The sequence below is a fragment of the Triturus cristatus genome, chromosome 4_1 (genome assembly GCF_964204655.1).
Source record: "Triturus cristatus chromosome 4_1, aTriCri1.1, whole genome shotgun sequence".
Taxonomy (NCBI): domain Eukaryota; kingdom Metazoa; phylum Chordata; class Amphibia; order Caudata; family Salamandridae; genus Triturus; species Triturus cristatus.
In genome coordinates this window covers 1,068,442,229-1,068,464,926 of record NC_140585.1, presented here as the reverse complement: position 1 = coordinate 1,068,464,926, position 22,698 = coordinate 1,068,442,229, and positions in this window count along the sequence as shown.

Below are 22,698 nucleotides of genomic sequence, written 5' to 3'. Positions count from 1 at the left end.
CTGATTGCATACATTTATTTGCTCCAGCCTCTTTCAATTTGTGAGAGGCCGGTAGAAGACAGACGGCCATCTACTACTCTTCATTACTGCACAGTGCGCACTGTGCTGTTCTGTGCCCGGGCCTGGGCCTATATTAATTCACAAACTACCTTCTAGGGCCTAGACGGCAATTTGAAAATTCATACAGGTCCTGGGCCCGGTTTTGCGACCACGATTGCCACACCAGGCCAGTTTGTGAATGTGAGAACCTGAGAAGCGCTTTGCAGGGGGGCCGACTGAAGTTTTTTACACTTTCCTGGCCAATGCACACGCCCCCCCCATCATCCCCTCCCTAGGGCACAGCCACAGTCACCCTCCCTGGAGTCCCTGCTGCCTGCGCACGCACTATTAAATTAACTGGGCAGTGCAGGCAGGCACTTTCACTTTCGGCACCACATGGCCACAAGAACAACTCGTGACCCACTGACCCGACCAGGCCCGATCGATGAGTCACGTCAATAGAGAGACCCTGTGATGATCAAGGGGGCACAATGATACACTGCAAAAAATGTTTGTGTCTTGGGCTGAAATGGCTGGTATTACCCTTTTTTAACAAAATAACTATAACATTTCATACCGCTGCTGGAAAGAGACTCAAAGGAGCAAGCGTAGTTGGGTGACAGTTGACAAAACTGTTAAAACTGATAAGCAAACTTTAAATAATCGTACCCTGCAGGGGAATATCACATCCTGGGATCTTTTCAATGTGAAACCATCCCTAAAAAGCTTTGCGCGATGTCTCTCTCTTAAACAGGATAATGAATAACTTCTTCACTTTACAAAACTTTAGAGAATGAAAATATTTACCCTTACACATAACTGACCGAATCCGGTATTACGATCCGAAGTGTTAAAGATGTCCAATCATCCCTCACATACCAGGCATCAGATTGTTGTCCTCGCACTCGCATATTTAATGCAGCATAATGATGCAATTGATGAGCATGTGCACTGCAGGAACCTGTGGTTCACATCAATTGCATCGCTATGCCGCATTAAATATACGAGTGCGACCAGCTATGCTCATCATCTGGGGATTCATTTGCTTTCCCTTTCTGCTGGTAAGTGCAATTACCAGACAATCAGGTAGATAACAACCTCTTTTGGGAGGACTGACTGGTGCAGCCACACCTGATGCTGATCTGGGTGGCGCCGTGTAAAGAAATAACTTATGGGTTTAATAGCACCTGCTACAAAGTACCTTGTGTGTAGTGTGTCCAGCAGTTTTCAGGCAACAATAAAAATGCCAGGTTAACTCTGGTGGTTAATGTTCCTGCTGGAGAGATCAGAGTTTGGGCTTGTGACAGTTTTGACTCATCATAAAGTAGCACAAAGGGTTAATATGTCTGCTGCAAAGAACATGTACCATGCAAATCACATAACTGTATTTTATGTGCATAGCTCAGTGGGTTACTGCTTTTGCCACAGAGATGTTTTTGTAACCAGCGGTTCCTAAATTACAATCCTAATATAGCGCAATGACCAATAAACTGTCATCAAAGAGCTGCAGGCAAACTGCATGCTATAGGTTAGAACATTATTTTTTCCCCAGTTTTTCATTATCCAAATGCTGCTAAAAAAGGTTTGTTTCGGTAGAAATATATTCGTAATAGTAAAGCCAACCCCAACCACTGAAGTACATTTTAAATCCTGAGTGTGTGCTTCTCCAGAACACACATTCTTAAAATGTACTGCCTACCAGTAGGGATGATATGTGATTCCTACACCCTGCAATTCACATTGTCTTATTTATTATTTTCTATAGACTGATTTTACACACGTATAATTCATTGTCTCCATATATAATGTGTGTGTGTGTTGTAAAGTGTTCACACAACCTACACTGCCTGGTATGAGTAGCGCTATGAAAAACAAATGAAATGCATATGCGAATGGCTATGCAGAGAAGAAGGGCACTGTTGGAGGGTGTTGGCAAGGGATTCTACGGAGAAATAGATGATGGGGTGTGCCAAAAAAGACTGTTGCACCTGGCGCCACCTGCGCTAAAGCCGGCTCTACCTTCTTCATGTCAGGGTTTACTATTTGTACTCCTTTTCAAAGGGATTAAAGACTGGGCCCCTGGAATTCAAACCCTTGACCCACTCAGATGATTATTTACATGTCACCACTAGTGCAAGCCCTGTCCATAAGGCAGGGTGCAGTATTCAGAGTTCAGTGTATTTAAATGGTTTGGCATGGACTTGTAAGTTTTGTATGTCCCAGAATAGGCTAGACTCAAATGCTACCCTTTTTCTTTGTGTGATTCTTGAATTTTTCACGATCCAATGACTTCAGTGATGTACAGGCAACATTGATGGCAGCACCCACACTCTAAAAAGTGTTCCAGTGCCACTGACCTGGGTGCCTTACTGTGAATTTTTCATTCTTTCTGGCCAGGGTGACGTGTGAGACATTTCCATGCTTGCTGGCTGCTTATGTGTGTGACATTTCCACGCTTACTGGCCTGGGTGCTTATATGTAACGTTTCCAAGCTTTCTGGCCTGGTGTGACCAGGCCTGGGTGTGATGTTTCCATTGTTTCTGGCCTCTGTGCCCTAGGTGCTATGTTATCAGATGCTTTTGTGTGACATTTCCACAGTTTCTGCCCTCAGGATATAAAAATCATGTAATGTTTGCACATTGTCTTGAACACTTTTTCATCTGAACCTTTGCACAGTTGTTTGAAGTTAAGTGCGTTTTTATATGTCTTTATACTATTTTATATTAAGAATAAATTGATGATATTTAAATTCATGTTTCGTGCTCGACATTTCATTTTTTAGTGTTCTCTGTAGGAATTTCTGTGATTTATGGCTGGTATCCAAGTGCTCCATAAGGTGATATTTACTATGCTTTAAAAGTTAAGACAATCTAATCTGTAATAAAAAATGTGTTAAAATGCATTGTTTTGGCCTTTGGGTCTCCAAAAGTTTCTTGGGAGGAGAACCCCCCAAACTCCCCCTAGTAGTGGTTGTTCACTGCACTTGCTCGCCATAAGGGGGCTGGTCTCACTTTTACTTTGTTCTCTCTGATTCACTATTCGTGTCTATTTTTGGTGCTCTCTGTAAGAATGTCTAGGGGTACATATGACTTGGTGGGTAACCTGGTGCTCTTTAAGGTCATCATCTACTATTTACTGTGCTTTGAAAGTTGATACAATTAAATATGTAATGAAAAATGTGTTGTAAAATGCACCATTTTGGTTTGTCTTTTTCCCAAATTTTCTTGGAGGGGGTGAACCCCCCCAAATTCCCCCTAGTAGTGGTCAGGCTCGCTCGCTGTGCCCGCTCGCAAAGCGCCGGACGGGGGCTGGTCTGGCAAAATTTGCCAGGGCTGCTTTCAGTTCCCAGTCCGGCCCTGAGGGGAATCGTTAGTAAGGGGTGAAGAGGTGGAGGGGTCCAGTAAGAGTTTTATGTTTATTTTTTCAGAGAAGTATTTGGCAAACTCTTCACAGTACTTCACAGAGTCATCGGCTGAATGAGGTTTAGGCCTGGCAAAAGGTTTATTTTGCCAGGTTGACATGGCAGTTTAAAACTGCATGCAAAGTTTGCATGTTAAGGGGTAAGAGTCCTAAGGCCAACAAAACCCAGATCAGTAAAAATGGGAGGATGAAGGGAAAAGGTTTGGGTGAAGACACCCCTAAAGTTGACAGGTCTAAGACCATCATTGCAGGAAGCCACATATTCTTCTGATTCTTGCACTCCTAAACACTTTACAGAACCCAGTACCAAAGTATCATCAAGGGACTTAGGGCAGCGATAACCTGGCATAAACAAGAAACGTGCAGCCCTATCAAGAAGGCAATGAAACTTGGATAGTTGAGAAATCATCATCCAGCCATTAACATTTGCAGATGTAGTAGCACTATTTTTCCACTATCTAAAATAAAAATACTAATTTGAGAAAGGCCAGTTCAGGGAAAAAAGGCAGCCCATAATAATCCGATGTCTTCCAGATGGTAAACTATGACATAAAATCAATTTGGTCTATCAGAGGAATTACAGTCATATAATGTAAGGTAAGGGAGATTTATAAAGCTCTTCTAATGCCCAAGGAATGGGCTTCTATGTGCTGATACCAGATAACTAACATCTGAACCAAAACTTACCGTAAGAAATTGGTTTATTAGTTGTGCAGGATGTAAAGCCTCTACAAGTAATATATTCACCATTGTCTCCTTTCTGGGTACCGAGAACCCCATTATATCACTTAACTCTCTCAGGGAAGTGACGTAGGGCAGTCCAGGTACAACTCAGGGGACGTGATGTGGGCCAGTAATCACCTTTCACTGGCATGCAATAGAAACACTCAATAATTGATTGTCCAGTCTGCTTTTTCACTGAAAAAGTGAAAGTACATTTATTACACACACACTACTAAATATGAATTTGAACATCTATACATAAGGTAGATGAAAAGACCATTGGCCACATTCAGAAATCATATATGCCCCCAGCTGGGTCATGATCCCTAAAACCTCAGTACCCCCCACCTATATCAGACCAGATGGATCCTCACACTGTAAGGGAGTGTCGCTTTACATAAAACAGGACTATTGGCTTTGTCAGAGGATTACCACATCAATATATCTGACAAGCCTATTGGCTTTGTCCAATGGTTACCACATTCAAATATAAGACAAGCCTTTCAGCTTTGTCAAAGGGTCACAACATTAATACACAAGTGGGGCAGCCATCACCAGCCCAGGCAGCTGGCCACTCACAGAAAGACTTCAGAAACTTTAGGCAGGGAAATGACAATTTTCTGAAAGCGGAATTTATAAAATAATAAGTTAAAACCTGAATTTACCATCTAAGAAGATTTTAAATTACAATTAAAATGATAGGAAGATGTATTTTTATTAGCTGCTAACAATCCCAAAATAGCATTTATTGAAGGTAACATTGTAGTCCTGCATTTGGGTGACCTATTAATATTTAAAAGGAAGGTCCAATTTGCAGTTTTAAATTGCAGCAGCAGGTTATCTATATGTTGCTGCCAGGCTCCGCATGACTGTAGTCTCTCATCTGCATCTTACTCCTGTGTGCACATACTTATTCAACCTTGTTCACATGTTAAAAGTCCAATGTCCCCTGCCCTAGCTGCGTTGCTGCAGCCTTACTTTAAAAAGTGGACACTGTCGGTAAACATTTGAATTTGAATAACAATGCAATTACCGTGAGTGATACTCGGGCACCGAGACTCGCCCACAGCAAAGGTCCAAAAACAGGGGGTTCGAAATGCAAAAATCCTGTTGTACTAAATAAGAGGAATCTATTTTCAACACTTACAGATCAGACAGCAGTGAAAAGCCAGGTTTCAATTATTTCAGGAATCAAGCTTGATTGGGGATAGTTCTCATCTTCTGCAGTAGGTGTTTCCATCGTTTATCTCCTAGACTTGCACAAAGGTGGCCTCCTCTATGATTTAGATGATGTTTAGGGGGCAAGCAGATAGTCAGAATTAGAAGATCTAAAGGTTCTTGTGGAGATTAAGTGGAGATTAAGTTTCGAAGAGTGTGTGGATGTTAGATTAGGCCCGCTAGTGCTTTTGCAATGTTGTATCTTAGTTAGCATTCACTACGCCATTTTCTTTGCAGGTGCCATTTTAGGCTTTTAGAAACTGATCTCGTCTATTTCTGAGAAATGGTCCATGCTAGGTTTAGTTTCTGATATATTAGGTTTTGTTTTGGTAATGAATAGACAGTTCATGTTAGCGCATACCTTTCTCACCTGATAGAGGCCCTCTCTCACTACTCTTGTGACAGGCCCAGTGTGAAATGACCTTGGATTGTATTAAGTTGTATAAGATATGAGAACCGAAACCTTTTTTTGTATTAGACTGTCCAGCTGCATCTGCCTGGAAAATTCCACTGTGGGTGTGGCTTGCCCAGCTATGAAATTTACATAATGTATCTCTATGTTCACTCTTCTTTAGCTCCCTCTGTAGCACTCTCATGGACTGTACAGATGTGGCTCCACTCTGAGTGTATATGAATAAACAGTTATTGGTTCATATTCTCCACTGTCTAACCGACCCTTCATTTGGTATGGAAGAGAGGTGGTCATTAGTGACCCGGGTGGTACCGAGAGGGTCACTTCCTTAACGGACTGGATTTTTAAAAAGCACTATGATCAAAAGATAACATTTAAAATTTGACTCTCTATATAATTGTTAACCAATGAAGGTCCTTGAGGTGTCATGAAACAGAGCATGTCTTGGGAAGATTAATGCACAGCTTGGGGGCTGCATTTTGAACTTGTTGCAATTTTCTTATAAGATTGAGAAGAAGACCAAAATAAAGCCAGTACAAAAAAATCTAATCTTGATGTAATGATGGCGTGCACCACGACTTTCCTGGCGGACCGAGGAAGGAACCTAATCACTTTTTCTAATGTTTTTAATATGCCACGGCAGGATGCAGAGACTGAAATATTTTGCTGCAATAACTAATTATCAAACTTTGCCTCAAAATGTTTGGCTAACTCAGATGGGGTAGATTGTGGGCCTAGCTCAGTTGGTCACCAGTTGTCAGTCCACAGTTGTTGATTTTTCGCAGTGTGAGAATTTGAGTGACTGAGAAAAGACATTCCTTGAACTATCTTGGCATGAGACATTGCTTGAACTATCTTGGCATGAAATATGCTTGTTGGAAAGGGATCCAATAAGCTGAGTGTCATCTGTAGGCGACCTGACTTTGAAATGAAAACTACAGATCATAGTGTTAAAGAGTATTTGGCTCAAGGATGAACCCTGTGGTGCTCGTGCTTAAGAGATTATAGTTTTGACGAAAAAGGAAAAAGCTGTATGGATTGAGTCTGTTTGGAAGAAAATTCTCTATCGGGGGGATAGTGATGCCCTGTTTGCCTATTTCCTCAATTCTTTGGATCAGTGTCTTATGTATCTTAGGGATATACCTTAAGTCTACAGTTTTAGGTTCCCTCACCCAGAAACACTAGGATTTAGTTCAATGTGCTATGTATGAGGAAGGCAAATCTGATTTACTGCAGACCTGAACTCTGGCCCTTCCCACACAGAGAGATGCCTTCTTGTAAGCAAAACAGTCCCTAAGTTCTCAGGGATGCACTGGTGATTTTGAAGCCCACCTTTTGTGCTTAGAATGTCGCACTCAAGCATCTGTACTAATAAGAACACAACGTATATTGACAAACTTGTATTGCTGTAACCTACTTCTTAGTGTATGCAATGTGACCACAAGACATACATAGCATATTTCTGTTATCAGAGATGCTAGAAATGTAAAAACAACAAATATTTTTATCAACTTTCTCAGAAATATGTTTCATAAATACTGCATCCTATTTTTAGCACTATTCTCATAGCATAAAGTAAATTAACTGTGCCTAATTAGAGTATTTGGATCGTCACCCTGAGTACCTGCAAAACCCTGTACCTCTCAGTGGCGTAACGAAAGTTCAAGGGTCACCCCTGTAATATACACGGAGGGGGCCCGCTCCGGATTTATTCCGGAGTGCTCAGGCATAAGTATTGTGCTGAGGGGGCCGTCTGCAGCTCGGGCCCCCCCCCCGCACCACGGGGGATGCGGGGGCCTTTGTTATGCCCCTGGTACCTCTGTGTTATTCTGCTGGATGAGCAGGTTGAGGAGGAGAAAGATCTCTGTCAGTGGAGCTTGGCTGAACTTAACTTCTGTGTGGGTTCCCAATCTCAGTCAAAAAATGACAACAGCCAGTAGTATGGAATTTGACTTCTTTCTAGACAGCACAGGTAAAAATGCATGCCTCTCTAATCTGAATGGTCAATCTCAGTGTTTATATGGCAAACTGACCACTGTGTAATCTAGCTGATTGTGGATCAAAAGTAAGGCTGAAACACGGATGAAAAATCCAAACAGTAACCAATATTCATAACACACATAACCTCTTCTGGACATACCTTCTCTATATCTTGGTGTTTGTACCAGGAGACCCTGATAAGCAGCTATTCAGAGCCTCTTGCTCGGACACATGCCTCCAATTCTGCTCATAATCAACTGAGAAGAAGTTGGGCAAACTGAGTTTACATGCTTGTCGTGAAGTGCAGACAGCTTATTTGAGACTGAAAATGGAAAACAACATAGTCAACCTAATGCTAAGCGTATTTAAAAATTTTGTCTGGCTCAAGAATATATATCAGGTGTGGTATGAGATAAGGTGTTGAACACTGCAGACAGGTCCAATAAGACCAGGACTGCAGTTTCTCTAATTATCTAAGATGTATCTGATGTGTTCAGACACTGGAAGAATTGCCTCTCTGCTGTGGGCCACAAGGAAGACAAATTGGAAGTCATTGAGGATATTTTTTGTTTCAATGTTGAGGGATAGCTGGCGATTTACAGGATTTTCAAGCATTTGAACTGGGGAAAGCAGCAAGGACATAGGTCGATAGTAAATGAGTATGCTGAGCTCTGCGTTGGTTTTCTTTAGGAAGGGTGTGACCTGAGTTACTTTTCAAGATTCAGGAAACATGGAGGTCTTAATGGATGTGTTATGTAGACTGTACAGAAAGGGTTTGATCATATGGGGTCCTAGCTTAAGAATCAAAGAAGGCCAGAGGTCACAGGAGGGTCCTAATTTTGAGCTGTTAATAAGATCCAGTATAGTACGAGGAGAGATGGAAGCAAACTCTTTGAGGCTACAAGTAATAGTGTAGGAGAAATTAGTAGGTAAGGTATATTTGCTGAGTATCACTGCTAAAAGGATGAATGACGATTCATATGCGAGGTTGATTTTATCTTAAAGGAAGGTGGATGATTTATCACATTGTGATTGGCAATTACTTGGCCAACTGCAAGAGATTTGACAATACCAAAGATTTCCTTTGGTTATTTTTTTAGGTGGTTCTAACTTATTTTCGTAAAAACTGGCTTTATCAATTTTGATTTACTTCCTATACAGTTTCCTAGTTACAAAGCAGTGCTTTTTTATTTATGTTCTTTGGGAAGATCTCCATTTTCTTTCCAGTTGACACTACTGTCATTTAATAGATCTTAGCTCCTGGGTGAACTAGGGTGCAGGTGTTCTGCTCAAGGAGGCTGTATTTCTCTTTTAATGAAGCTATTTCATCAAGGGTAAAAGTAATACAGGTCAGATATAGAGTAACATCTTCCTCCATGATATCGGATAGTGCAGGTACATGCAAAGTTAGTTAGGAATTGAGCTCTGATTCAGTGATCAAATGCCACGCTCATTTTAGGGTAAAAAAGTTCTTTGTAATGACACTAGAACTGGGTTTAGGCACCTTGAAAGGCACTAGATAATGGTCAGACCTAACAAGGGTGAGCGGAGTGTCAAAGCAAAGAGCCTCTATATTTGAGAATATTAGATTTAGCGACTGTTCTTCATAGGGAGTAGCCGGAACTACCCCTTGAGTAACCCTAATGACAGTCATACATTTGGGTACCTGTTAATCTGCATTATCTGAGTTCACATCAACATGATAATTAAAAATCATCCAAACTAGTTAATTCAGGAGTCTAATAATGTAGGGTGAACGAATCTCAGCACTTTCTTTTGAGGGAGTTGTAGAATTCACAGGATATCTATACATTAGAGATCCGGACATTGAATATGTGGGGAGAGTCTAAGAGTGGAAATCAGAGCCTCAGTGTTGGCAATATTATTAATGGCAGTAAAGGTAGAAGTAAAAGACTACTTAATCATAATGGCAATGCACCCTCCATTCTTAACAGGGCGGTTCTGGTAGACAATTTAACAGCCTGTGGGGATGGTTGCTGTGACATCAGGTGCAGTGCAATCATTGAGCTGTGTTTCCATAATGAGGATGGCATCAGGCTTAGAATCTGTATTAAAATCAAAGATACTGATATTTTGCTTGGGGAGCACTCTAGGCTTAATTAAGTAGAATTCAGACTTGTCCAGTTTGTTATCACTAGAGAGAGCTTTTGAGTTCTGGAAGTGGAAAGAAGGTTTAAACACATTAAGCTCAAAGCACAAACCATTGCCTCTTGGCCTGGTGTGTTAATGTTACTTAAGAAAGAGGGTAGACTTAACAGCTCACCCCTTGAATACAAAATATCTTTGGACGTTAAGCTGCCGAGGGGTGGAGGGGGTGCTGGGTATGTTGACAAATGCAAAAAGAACAATTGATGAACAGAATGCAGAACAATGTCATACATTCACACCAGTACAGAGATCTGGGCCTAAATCCATTGTTTTTTTGCTCACCATACCTTTCCAGTTTGGACCCAGCCATATGCAAATCAGTCTTGACCCAGCGCCCAATGGGAACTGCCCAGCCCGAACTGCCAGGTCCTCCCTGGACTGGAAACAAGCATCCTAGGACCGGTTTCGGGCTTTCAGACCTCATCAGCCGGGATAGCTTGACTCCAGAGGCATGGAGAGCACCGGACCCACGTCTGTGCAAACTGGAATGGCATGGTGAGCAAAAAAAGATGGATTCAGGCCCAGATCTCTGTACTGGGGTGAATGTATGACATTATTCTACATTTTGTCCATCAATTGTTCTGTTTGGGTATATTGAAAGGCGCTGACAGGCTTTCCTTTGGAGGGTCACGGCACGCCCACTGCTTGCATCTCCTACGCAAACTTGCCAGCTCATGTCTCAACAAGGTCAGAGGGTCATAATCTAGACAGCAACAGCACGATGAACCGAGAGCCTCATCCTAAAATTACACTTGGAGTAGACAGCAAGGAAGGTCTAAGGAAAATCTGTGTAAGAGTTTGGGAAAAGGAAAATATGATCGACTCTCCATAAGTGCAAAGTTCTAGTACAATTGTGCAAATAAACTGTGGCCTCTGGTGTCTTGCTAAAGAAGTACTTCTTGAGGGGTGAAATGAGAATTAGCAAAACCAAAAGGTAAAAAACAGCTAAAAATGATTATTAAACATGAAAGGCAAAAATTATTATAAAAATGCCAGTTCCTGCTTTGGGAAGCTTGGAACAAGGTGGCGAGGAAGTTACTGCATGGTTTGACTCTGACTTTGAAACAAAACTTGAGGCGTTAAGGCAGTGGGTATCTCCAATGTCTCCATGTTTGAAAGCTAATTTCACTTTTATGTGTACTGCCGAAGACTTCGGTTATGATTCTGCACGGCATTGTCTCTGCTCCCCGGAAGAACAAGCTTAAGCCCGTGTCATTTACAGGCACGAATAGCTCTAAAATGATTACTCCCAACAAGAGAGGGTAAGGTATAAATCTGGTTAGCAAGGTATTTTTCCCATCTGAAAAAAAATCCACCCATGAGACTGCTTAAGGCATTTGGTATACACCTTCCCATAGGTCTATCCCCGAAATACCACCGAGGACAGAAAGCTAATACATTGAGAAATGGTGAAAAGACTGGATGAATGCTCTACTCGGCAGGATCCGTGATGCTCCTAACACTGATGGAAGACCTATGACTTGTAAACTTCCACAAATTAACAAATAAACCTACACAAAACTGTAAGATTTGATTACCTTTGTAAATCAGACTCTATGGGCCTCATTTATGAAAAGTGACGCATCACTGCGTGAAAACAGTGATGCGCCACTTTTCACTGCGCCCTCCCTGCGACTCCAGTGATGCGTCATATTTACAATATGACGCATCATGTCGCAAGGAGTCACAGATACGTCAGTATTTCTGACGTATCTGTAGGCGCAAAAGTGACGCATCCCTGGAGTGTGTCACAAAAGTGACGCAACTCCAGCAATGTGTCCTTTCACATGGGGCAAGCCCCATGTGAAAGGGCCTGCGTCAGTCTTACGCCTGCTGTGAGGCAGGCGCAAGAAATTGACGCATTTGCACACTAGAAGTGGCGCAGTGAAATCTCGTAGATTTCACTGCGTCACTTCTACGACCCTTTTTTGCGTCAAAACGCCCCCCTTGCATATATTATACCTGGCGCAGGTATAATGTGGCGCAGGGGTTTACAAAGTGACGCATCTACCTAGATGCGTCACTTTGTAAATATGGCGCAACATGGCGCATGTTTTATGGCACTGGTGCGTCACAAAAAGTGACGCACCGGCGGCGCAAAAGTGACGCAGGGGCTCATAAATGAGCCCCTATGTGTCTTTGTGAATTCACCCCAGGACACCCAAATTTGGAGTAATCGCGTACAGTTAGTACCAGTAGAAAGGACTGTGCTCCCTTTCCACTTTTACTAAGAGAACGTTGGACATTTTGGAGCCATACACACAAACATGTAAACGCATGTACTCCTGTAGTACTTCTCCCTATACTCCTAGCTGTTTTTGTGAACCTGCCCCTATGTTTGTTTATTGATATGCCTCATAAATTCACTAGAGGAGATGCTAAATCGATTCTATAGTAAAGAAGTAAGCCTGAGTAGATTCTAGACGTATTTGAGATAGGGCCTTGCTGAAAATGTCCCACTAGAAGATGAGTTGAGTGAAGGGCATTCCTTCCCACGAAACTTGTGCATGACAACATACTGTGGGCCTCATTTATGAAAAGTGACGCATCACTGCGTGAAAACAGTGATGCGCCACTTTTCACTGCGCCCTCCCTGCGACTCCAGTGATGCGTCATATTTACAGTATGACGCATCATGTCGCAAGGAGTCACAGATACGTCAGTATTTCTGACGTATCTGTAGGCGCAAAAGTGACGCATCGCTGGAGTGTGTCACAAAAGTGACGCAACTCCAGCAATGTGTCCTTTCACATGGGGCAAGCCCCATGTGAAAGGGCCTGCGTCAGTCTTACGCCTGCTGTGAGGCAGGCGCAAGAAATTGACGCATTTGCACACTAGAAGTGGCGCAGTGAAATCTCGTAGATTTCACTGCGTCACTTCTACGACCCTTTTTTGCGTCAAAACGCCCCCCTTGCATACATTATACCTGGCGCAGGTATGATGTGGCGCAGGGGTTTACAAAGTGACGCATCTACCTAGATGCGTCACTTTGTAAATATGGCGCAACATGGCGCATGTTTTATGCCACTGGTGCGTCACAAAAAGTGACGCACCGGCGGCGCAAAAGTGACGCAGGGGCTCATAAATGAGCCCCTGTCAGATTTGTGCAACAGACTCCCCCTCATCCCCCGCCTTCTCTAGGTTTGCAGAGCAAGCTATTCGCGAGTAATGAAGACGAGCGCGAGCGCGCGCGCGCAGCCACGTGCCAGGTAGTTGGGGTGCCAGAGACATATGATGGATGCACTTCCCCGGAGTTACATCTGAGCAAGGGCTCCCCAGGCTCATCTGCAACATTACTCGCTTGTTAGGAATTCAGAGGGAACATTCATTTTGTCATTGTTAGAAGGTGTGTTGAGGGAAAGTCTAATTAGATTTGACATTCTAATTGGAGAATAATGCGTGACCTTCACCAAAATTCCAAGAGGCGGTTCACAGGTGAATGCTTCCCTGATACCATTAATCTGCACGAGCCCCCCAGGTACCCGGTTAAAAATCTTATCAGCAGCATATAGCCCTTATTTAACAAATATAGAACTAAGATATATTCTGCCTGCAGGATACCCTTTTCATATATTAATGTTAGGTTCATTCAAAACTCCGAATTTCGGCAAGATGCAAAAAAACGCAGTCGTTCAATTATGATTGCCGATGCTTTTGCTATTGTAATCCGTAACCATTTTCCGCTTTTTAAATTTTACATTTTTAAAGAACACAGAGCAATGAAATGTGGTAGGTTTATTTCTCTGCCGATGCAGCTACCCTTAACATCAATAATGACGCTTCTACTATTAGCACCTGTATTATCATTTTGTATTATTATTATTAATATGTTTTGTGCTTTCCATTTTACTTATACTCTACAACAGATTGATAGATTGATGTCCACCATAGGGTCTAAAATGTTAGTGTTACACTTGAAAAAAAAATGACACAATATCGGTTCACTTTGCACTAATCACCATTCTCAATCCAGATTTATATTGAGCCACTTGTGTTTCTAATGCAATTAAACTTCCTTGTCTCATTAAGCTCGGTGGCCTCCAGAATCTTGTAATGCTTCCCTTTTAGGATTCTATTCCACTCTTCCTAATGCAAAGTGTTCTCCTGGTGCGGGAATACTTCCACTAAAACCAAACCTGTTTCTGTGCACATTTCCTCATGTGTGTGCAAATGCGTCAAGAATCTTTAACCAAAAGCAGTATTGGACAGAGCATTTTCAGGTCCAGCACGTCCTGATACCCCATAAATAGGGTGTATTCACCATCCAGAATTGTTAACTCTTGCTCTGGTACTGAAACTCCAATTAGCAGAAGTCAGAATGTGACATCACTGGATAACCATCATCCATCTGCACAGAAAGGGTCATCACTGCATTTCCCATCAGCCATCTGCACAGGAAGTGGCATAACTTGCTCCCCATGAAAATCATCTTTTAGAAGATGCCAAGCAGGGGCATGGCTTGATGCTTGGGCAAGATGGCAGTGTTCCGCTGAGGCACTGAGGGATGGCACACAGAGCAGCGAGGAGAAGGTAGCTTACCTCATCAAAAATGCCCCTCAACTCAGCATACATTCTTGTGAAGTGTGGCAGCTGCTGCATACATGTAGAGTACCTGTCTTACATGTCTTACATGGTATAACATGTTATACATGGTATAAATTACCTCCCTTTCTCATACTGTGGCGCACAATATATAATTTTTTCTATTCTCCTCATGATTGTCAAAATTGTAATGTGTTCTTCTCATTGATGTACTTCTCTCCGAAATCGTCGCAATTTTGATGACTTTCTTATTGTTGAGTCTTTTTTCCATCTTTATTCTTCTGTCCCATCATGGCGGCGCGGTTTTATGCTCTAGTGCCCCACACGCCCATGCTGCATGTATACCAGCACGCTTTCCTCGTCACTTGTCCATCGCCACTTGAGGACGCGACCTGATCACGTGCATTTTCACGGATCATCCCTCGGAGCAACTTATCCGAATTGCCCGTTTCCTCTGAATGTCAGGTACCTCCCCTCGTACCTTCCTTTTCCAGTGCTAGTTCACGGATTACCCCTCGGAGCAACTTATCCGAATTGCCCGGTTCCTCCCAATCTCAGCAACTGTTACGGTAACACCCGTAATCCCGAGCCTCCTGCCGGACCTCCTTAATTTCCATTGCAAGACGTGAGTTCCATCATTCCGGCATTGAACACGTCCTGAATTCTGTTTTCCTCACTACGGCAATTTCTCTCAATACCAGGCTTGAACATTCTACCATCCTGATGATGATCCTTGTATCCCTGTAATAGGATTGAAACGTCGTCGACCCCAGTCTAAATAGCGTGCACATTAACCCATTACGTAAAAAAGTGCATTGTCTGTTCGGAATAAGCTTAAAACACTGGATTTTGTAAATAAGCTCCTCTGCCTTGCCTGAAATGTCTGTTTGTTTTGTATATGTCTTTTTTTCCCAACGGATGCAGGACTGTGTCCCACATATGTTTTGCTGTTGACTATTTTTTATGTTTCATTGAAGAATTACACTGGGTGTCCGGCTGGACATCCTTAATATAGTTTCGATTCTGTACTATATTTATTCCCTTTATTCCTTAAACCATTTGAGGACCACTGTTTGTTTGTAACTAATAGTGAATTACAGCCATTTTCATTTTTCACTATTGTAAGGCTACCTGTTCTCCATAGGCCAGAATGGGCTGTTAGAATTGTTACATTCTATGATCCTAACAGACCCAGGGAACATGGTAGAAATTCGAGTTTAGTATGCCTGAACTCAGAATAATAAAATACATCTTTTAGTGAAGTTTATTTTAATATTCTGTGTTTGCAAATACCACTTTTAGAAAGTTGGTGTTTTCTTGCTTGACCATTTCAGCCCGCCTCTGCTATGATGTGTATATGCCTGTCTGGTTGTGTGAGTGACAGGGCTGGGGAAACCCAGAGGGGTAGGGCTAGGCAGCCTGGTGGTGAATAGGAAGATTGGCAGTCAGATGGGTGGGAGGAGTACACCTGGGCTCTGAATAGGGTTGTGCTCTGCTACCACAATGCTGGCTCCACCTCCTGCGGAGCGGCTGATGTCTCTGCCCTGCACCCTGAATAGAAAGGCAGAGTCATGTCAACAGAGTGCTCAAGAACTGGTTTGGACTGGGCAAAGGCCCCTCAACCCCAGAGGAACAAAGGAATTAGGGGTATAAGTATTGGGACCCTGCTCCCAAGAAATTAGATCCTGCTGAAACAAGAAGAACCTCTGCCAGAGGAGAAGGAACTGGTAAAGCTGTAGGAGGAGTAACTGTCCCTGACCTGGGGGATTGGCCTGCAGTGGTTGCCTTGCTGCTGAAGGAAAGGAGAAAGACTACTAAAGACTTTGCTTCAACTTGTGCTTTAAAAAGATCTCCAAGGGCTTGAACTGAGCTTGCCCCCTGAACGAAGTCCCAGGACCAGTGGACTTCACCCCAGCTCCCCAGAGTCTTTTGGAAGTGCCTGCTGCTGTTGTTGGGCCTTCTGAGGGACTGCGTTTCGCAAGGAGCTGGAAGTACGATGCAAGGAAGAGAAGCGTGCTGCCGTCGGAGCTGTTGCCGTCGCATCTCGCAGAGAGTGTCGCCGCTGCGGCATCGCTTCGAGCGGAAGCATCTCGCATCATTCCGGAAGTGTCTCGCAACACCGAAGAAGCGTGTCGCCATCGCAGCCATCGTAGCTGTCGCATTGCACCGCATCGAGAGAAGAGTCTCGCATCGAGGAGGAAGCGTGTCGCCCTCGCAGCCATCGTAGTTGTCGCATTGCACCGCATCCAGAAAAGCGCCTCGCATCCACGGAGAAGCGTGCCGCCGTCGGAGCCGCTGTCATCGCATCTCGCAGAAGGGGTGTCGCTGCTGCAGCATCGCATCTAGCGGAAGCGTCTCGCAACGTCGGAGAAGAGTGCCACTGCCAAGGCCGCTGTCATCGCATCTCGTCAAAGGTGACGCTGCTGTAGCTGACGCATCGAGTCGAGCCTTCTCGCAACATCGGAGAAGCGTAGCGCATCTGGAAGATCCCGTCTTTATTTCTTTTGCACCAAGAACTTCAACGCATCTGCATGGCTGCAACACTTTCGTTGCCCTGCGTGTCGCATCTAAGGTACATTGACTTAAAGTGTCGCATTTAACAACTGAAGAGAAACTAAGCAATCTTCTACCAACTAAGCAACCGTATTGTGTATTTTTACTCGTTTAATGGTCTTGTGATAATCCTATATAAAGAATCCTTACTTTTAATATAAATACCTGTGTGGTGTCCATTTGTAGTGTTGTCACTTGGTTACTGTATGTGTTCACAAATGCTTAACCTATAACGCTCTGAGATAAGCCTTGTCTGCTCGCGCCAAGCTACCTGGAGGGTGAGCAAGGGGTTGTTTTAGTAGTGTAACCCCTTTCCCTGACTAGAGGAAAGGTTCCCTGCTTGTCACAAGTACCTACCTGTGCCAACCAGAGAACCCGGATTCTAACATTTTATTGGTCAGCGGTGAGGATCCTGGACTTGCATTTGTGACTCATGTACAGTGATTGGTGAACACTACTTAGTGGGTGCAGACCTTAAACGCAACCAATACTTGTTGGTAGATATCCTTTTGGACTGTCTATTTTTGAGAACTGCCAAGCTTTACCATGGTGGAGAAAGCAGCATCCATAGTCTCTGTCAATACAGACTTTGAATGGGAAGAAGAGGAAATAGATAATTACACTGCCAAGCTGCTAAAGTTCTTTTGCAAGAAGTTTAATGTTTCTACAACTGGATGTAAAAACAAAACACAGCTCTACAAGGTGCTGAGGGCCTGGGTAGAAGCAAGGAAGGCCACTGATGATGATAATGCAGATGAACAACTGGATGGGCCAGTGGGCTCAAGAGGAAGGAGAAGCCCTTCCCCTGCTGGTAGCAGTGTTTCTAGGAAAAGTATATCTCCAGAGGAACTGGCAGATAGAAGAGAGGGTAGGATGCACGAAATGGAAATGGCAAAGCTCAAATTGAATGGGCATCTGGAGCTAGAGAGCAAAAAGCTGCCTCTGGAAGAGAGAAGAATACAAATGGAGCATGAAACAAAGTTGAGGGAATTAGATCTGAAAGCCAAGAGTTTAGAGTCTACTCCCTCTGGTGGCAGCACACCGTCAGTGCCGGCAGAATTAAGGGTGTACATACCCAAGGATGTGGTTAAGGCATTCTTCAAGAATGATGACATAGGGCAGTGGTTTAAGGCCTATGAGGTAGCCATGTCTTCCCACCGGGTCCCTGAGAAAGATTGGGGAGCGGGGTTGTGGGGACGGTTCCTTAGTGAGGGGCGGGATACACTGCTGGATTTGCCTTCAGATGATTATAATTCCTATCCCCATATGAAGGCTGCTTTGATGTCTAGGTATGGGTTGACCCCTGAGTTGTATAGGCAAAGGTTCAGGGGTTGCACCAAGATTCCAAACAGTACGTATGTTGAATATGTGACTTTTTTTTGCAGAGCACTGGATGGTTGAGTGAAGGGTAGCAAAGTTAATGATTTTCAAGGGCTTCTTGATATAATGGCATGGGAGCACTTGTCTAGTAATTGTTTTCCTGAGCTACGCCAGCACCTGATTGATAGTAGGCTGACTAACCCTAGGAAGCTTGCTGAGGAGGCGGACCGCTGGGTCAGTACCAGGGTCCACAAGGGTCAAGTGGGAGATTCCGCCAAAGGTGGGCAGGGTCCCCAGCAGAAGAGTGGGGGGGGACAAGGGTAAACAGAGGGAGTTCCAGAAGGGGCCCCAAAGTAATCCCCAAGGGAACCAAGGGAAAGGTTCTCAGCCTCCCCCACTAAAGAAACCGACAGGGGCCCTGACTGGTACACCTGTTCAGAAGGGGCCCATCAGATGTTACAAGTGTGGTAACATGGGGCATTTTGCCTCTGATGTGAAGTGTCCATTGTTTGGTAAACCAGCACCCACTGGTGCTCCATCCCGGCAGGTGACTAGTGTAGCCCTGGGGGAGGAGATGGGTGTCCAAGGTTGGTGGGGTCCCACAGAGATGTCCCTGGTCTCATTAGGAGACCGTGAAGTGGTCCCCCAAACCCAGCTGCCTGAGAACACTAAAAAATACAGGCAGTAGGTGACCATAAATGGCCATAGGGTTGAAGCTCTCAGAGACACAGGAGCCAGTGTGACGGCTGTCAAGCGCCACTTGGTGTCTCAGGAGCAGGTTGTCCCAGGAGCATTCTATCCGGTTGTTGCCGCCGACAACACTGAGAGTCACTGCCCAGTGGCTCAGGTTCCCTTTCAGTGGGGGGGGTCTCTGGTACTCTTCAGGTAGCTGTGAGGCCCGCCATGCCTGTAGACTGTCTGTTAGGGAACAATTTGGAGAGCTCACCTTGGGCTAAGGTGGAGCAGAGTGCTCACCTGGAGATGTTGGGTATGCCGGATTGGGCGTGTGTCACCACACGGTCCATGGCAGCCAGTAGAAGTACTCAAGAGGTCCTGGAGCCTGAGAGGGAGGCCCAGGGACCGGCCTGAAAGAGAAGGAGCAGGGGGCGCGGGAAACCGGCCCCTGAAGTTCCCACGGTCCAGGAGGGAGCAGACCTTGAGGGGGATGCCCTGGAACCTACAGGTGAACAGATAGCTGAACTGGGGGACCTGCCTGAGCTGACCCATTGGCAGCAGGAAGGAGGACCCTCCAGTGAAGAGTTCTGCAGGGAGCAGAAAGAATGCCCTTCTCTTGTGGGTATGCGGCAGCAGGCTGCAGACCAGGCCAACGGTGATCAGTCCGAACACATTTCATTTACTGGGAGAACAACCTCCTGTATTCTGAGCCTAAGGTTGCTGAGCCTGGGTCAGCCCATGTGCTGGTGGTACCCCAGCGCTTCAGAGCCTTCCTACTGGGGCTGGCTCACGATGTACCCTTAGCAGGACATTTGGGGCAGGACAAGACCTTTGAAAGGCTTGTCACCCACTTCTTTTGGCCCCAAATGCGCAGTAGTTCAGATGCTCACTGCAGAACATGCCAAACTTGCCAGGTAAGTGGGAAGAGTGGAAGGAAGCAGAAGGCTCCACTCCAACCATTCCCTGTGGTCGGTACCCCATTCCAGCGAGTGGGGATTGACATTGTAGGGCCACTGGACCCCAGGACAGCGATGGGCAATAGGTTCATCCTGGCCCTGGTGGACCATGCCACCTGGTACCCGGAAGCCATCCCTCTGAGGACAGTGACGGCCCCCGTGGTGGGACGTGCGCTGATGGGAATTTTCTCCCGAGTGGGATTCCCTCTAAAGGTGGTGTCTGACTGAGGTACCAATTTCATGTCTGAATATATGAAATCCCTTTGGCAAGAGTGTGGTGTAACCTACAAGTTCACCACACCTTACCACCCCCAAGGAAACGGGTTGGTTGAGAGATTCAACCGAACCCTCAAAGGCATGATAATGGGCCTGGAAGGACCTTGAGGCGTAAGTGGGACGTCCTCTTACCATGCATTCTCTTTGCTTACCGTGAGGTGCCACAGAAGTCTCTGGGGTTCAGTCCCTTTGAGCTTCTGTATGGACACCCAGTGAGAGGATCTCTAAGTCTGGTCAAGGAAGCCTGGGAGCAATCTCCCAGGAAACCTCCCCAGAATGTATATAGTTACATGCTGGCCTTCAGAAACCAGACTAGGCGTTTCAGGGAACTTGCTGAGGCAAACCTGGAAGCCAGCCAGGAGGAGATGAAGCGGTGGTACGACCAGAATGCCACTCTGGTAGAGCTTCAGCCTGGACAGAAGGTATGGGTCTTGGCCCCCGTGGAGCCCTGTGCGTTACAGGATAAGTGGACCGGTCCCTTTGAGGTGGTGGAGCGCAAGAGTCCGGTTACCTATTTGGTGGACCTGAAGTCTCCTAGGAACCCCTTAAGGGTCCTACATGTCAACTGCCTCAAGCCCCACTTGGAGAGGTCCCAAGTGGGCATGCTCTTAGCGACAGATGCTGGGATGGAGGAGGAGACCGAGCCTCTTCCTGACCTCCTGTCAGTCACGGAGCAAGATGGGTTAGTGGATGGTGTCATCCTCTCTTCCACCCTGACCCCTGAGCAACAGAATGATTGTCGCCAGCTGCTGGGACAATTTTCTGACCTGTTTTCCCTGGTTCCCGGTGTCACTGATTGGTGCGTCCATGATGTGGACACTGGGGATAGTACACCTGTGAGGCACAAGGCCTACAGGGTGACTGACAGGGTAAGGGCCTGCATCAAGGAGGAGGTCTCCAAGATGTTTGCCCTTGGGGTAATTGAGTCCTCAAGCAGTCCTTGGGCCAGCCCAGTGGTCTTGGTCCCAAAGGCTGCAGCTCCGGGAGCCACACCCGAACTCCGGTTCTGTGTGGACTACAGAGGACTCAATTTGGTCACCAGGACTGACGCACACCCCATCCCCAGAGCTGATGAGCTCATAGATCGGCTAGGGGCTGCCCACTACCTCAGCACGTTTGATCTAACGTCTGGGTATTGGCAGATCGCCTTGACCGATGGGGCCAAGGAGAGGTCAGCATTTTCCACCCCTGATGGGCATTACCAGTTCCGGGTTATGCCCTTTGGGATGAAAAATGCCCCTGCCACCTTCCAGAGGTTGGTCAACCAGGTGTTGGTGGGGCTGGATTCGTTCAGTGCCGCATACCTGGATGATATCGCAGTGTTCTGCTCCACGTGGGAGGAACACCTGCGCCACCTCTGGGAAGTGTTAATGGCGCTGTGGAGGGCAGGCCTCACGATCAAGGCGAGTAAGTGCCAGATCGGGCAGGGTTCAGTGGTGTACTTGGGGCACCAAGTTGGGAGTGGCCAGGTGGCACCCCTTCAACCCAAGATAGAAACCATCCTGAATTGGGAGTCGCCCAAAACCCAGACAGAGGTGTGAGCCTTCCTAGGTCTCATCGGGTACTACAGGAGGTTTGTCAAGGGGTATGGCAACATTGTTGCCCCCTTGACAGCGCTGACTTCAAGGAAGCAGCCCAGGAAGGTGATCTGGACTGACACCAGTCAGAAATCTTTTGAGGCCCTGAAAACTGCTATGTGCACCACGCCCGTGCTTTTGGCTCCCAACTTCTCCAAAGAGTTTATCGACAGACGCTTCAGAGCATAGTGTGGGGGCTGTTCTTTCACAGATTAATGAAGAGGGTCTAGATCAACCTGTAGCCTTTATTAGCAGGAGGTTACTTCCACGGGAACAGAGATGGAGTGCTATTGAGCATGAGGCATTTGCTGTGGTCTGGGCGCTGAAGAAGCTAAGACCATACCTGTTTGGGTCTCACTTCCAGGTTCCGACAGACCACAGGCCCCTCAGATGGTTGATGCATGTGAGGGGTGAGAACCCAAAGCTGTTGAGGTGGTCCATTTCCCTACAGGGTATGGATTTCACGGTGGAACATCGCCCTGGTACAGATCACACCAATGCTGACGGTCTGTCCAGATTTTTCCACCTTAGTGATGAGGAACTCCCTGCGGTAGGGTAGTTCTCCCCACTTTTCAGCTGGAGGGGACATGTGTTAGACCTGGCACCTTGGCGTGAGTCTCCCTTCCACTTTTTTGTCGCTGTGCCTCATGTGTTTTGCTGGTGTTAGCTGCTCAGAGCACTGTGCCACTGCCAACCAGTGCCACAGTGCAAGTGCTCCCTATTTAAAATGTATATGTTGGTTGGATTCCATGATTGGCTTATTTTGGTTTACTGTCAGACCCCAGTAAAGTGCACCAGGGTTCCAGGGCTTGTAAATACAAATGCTACAGGTGGGCTT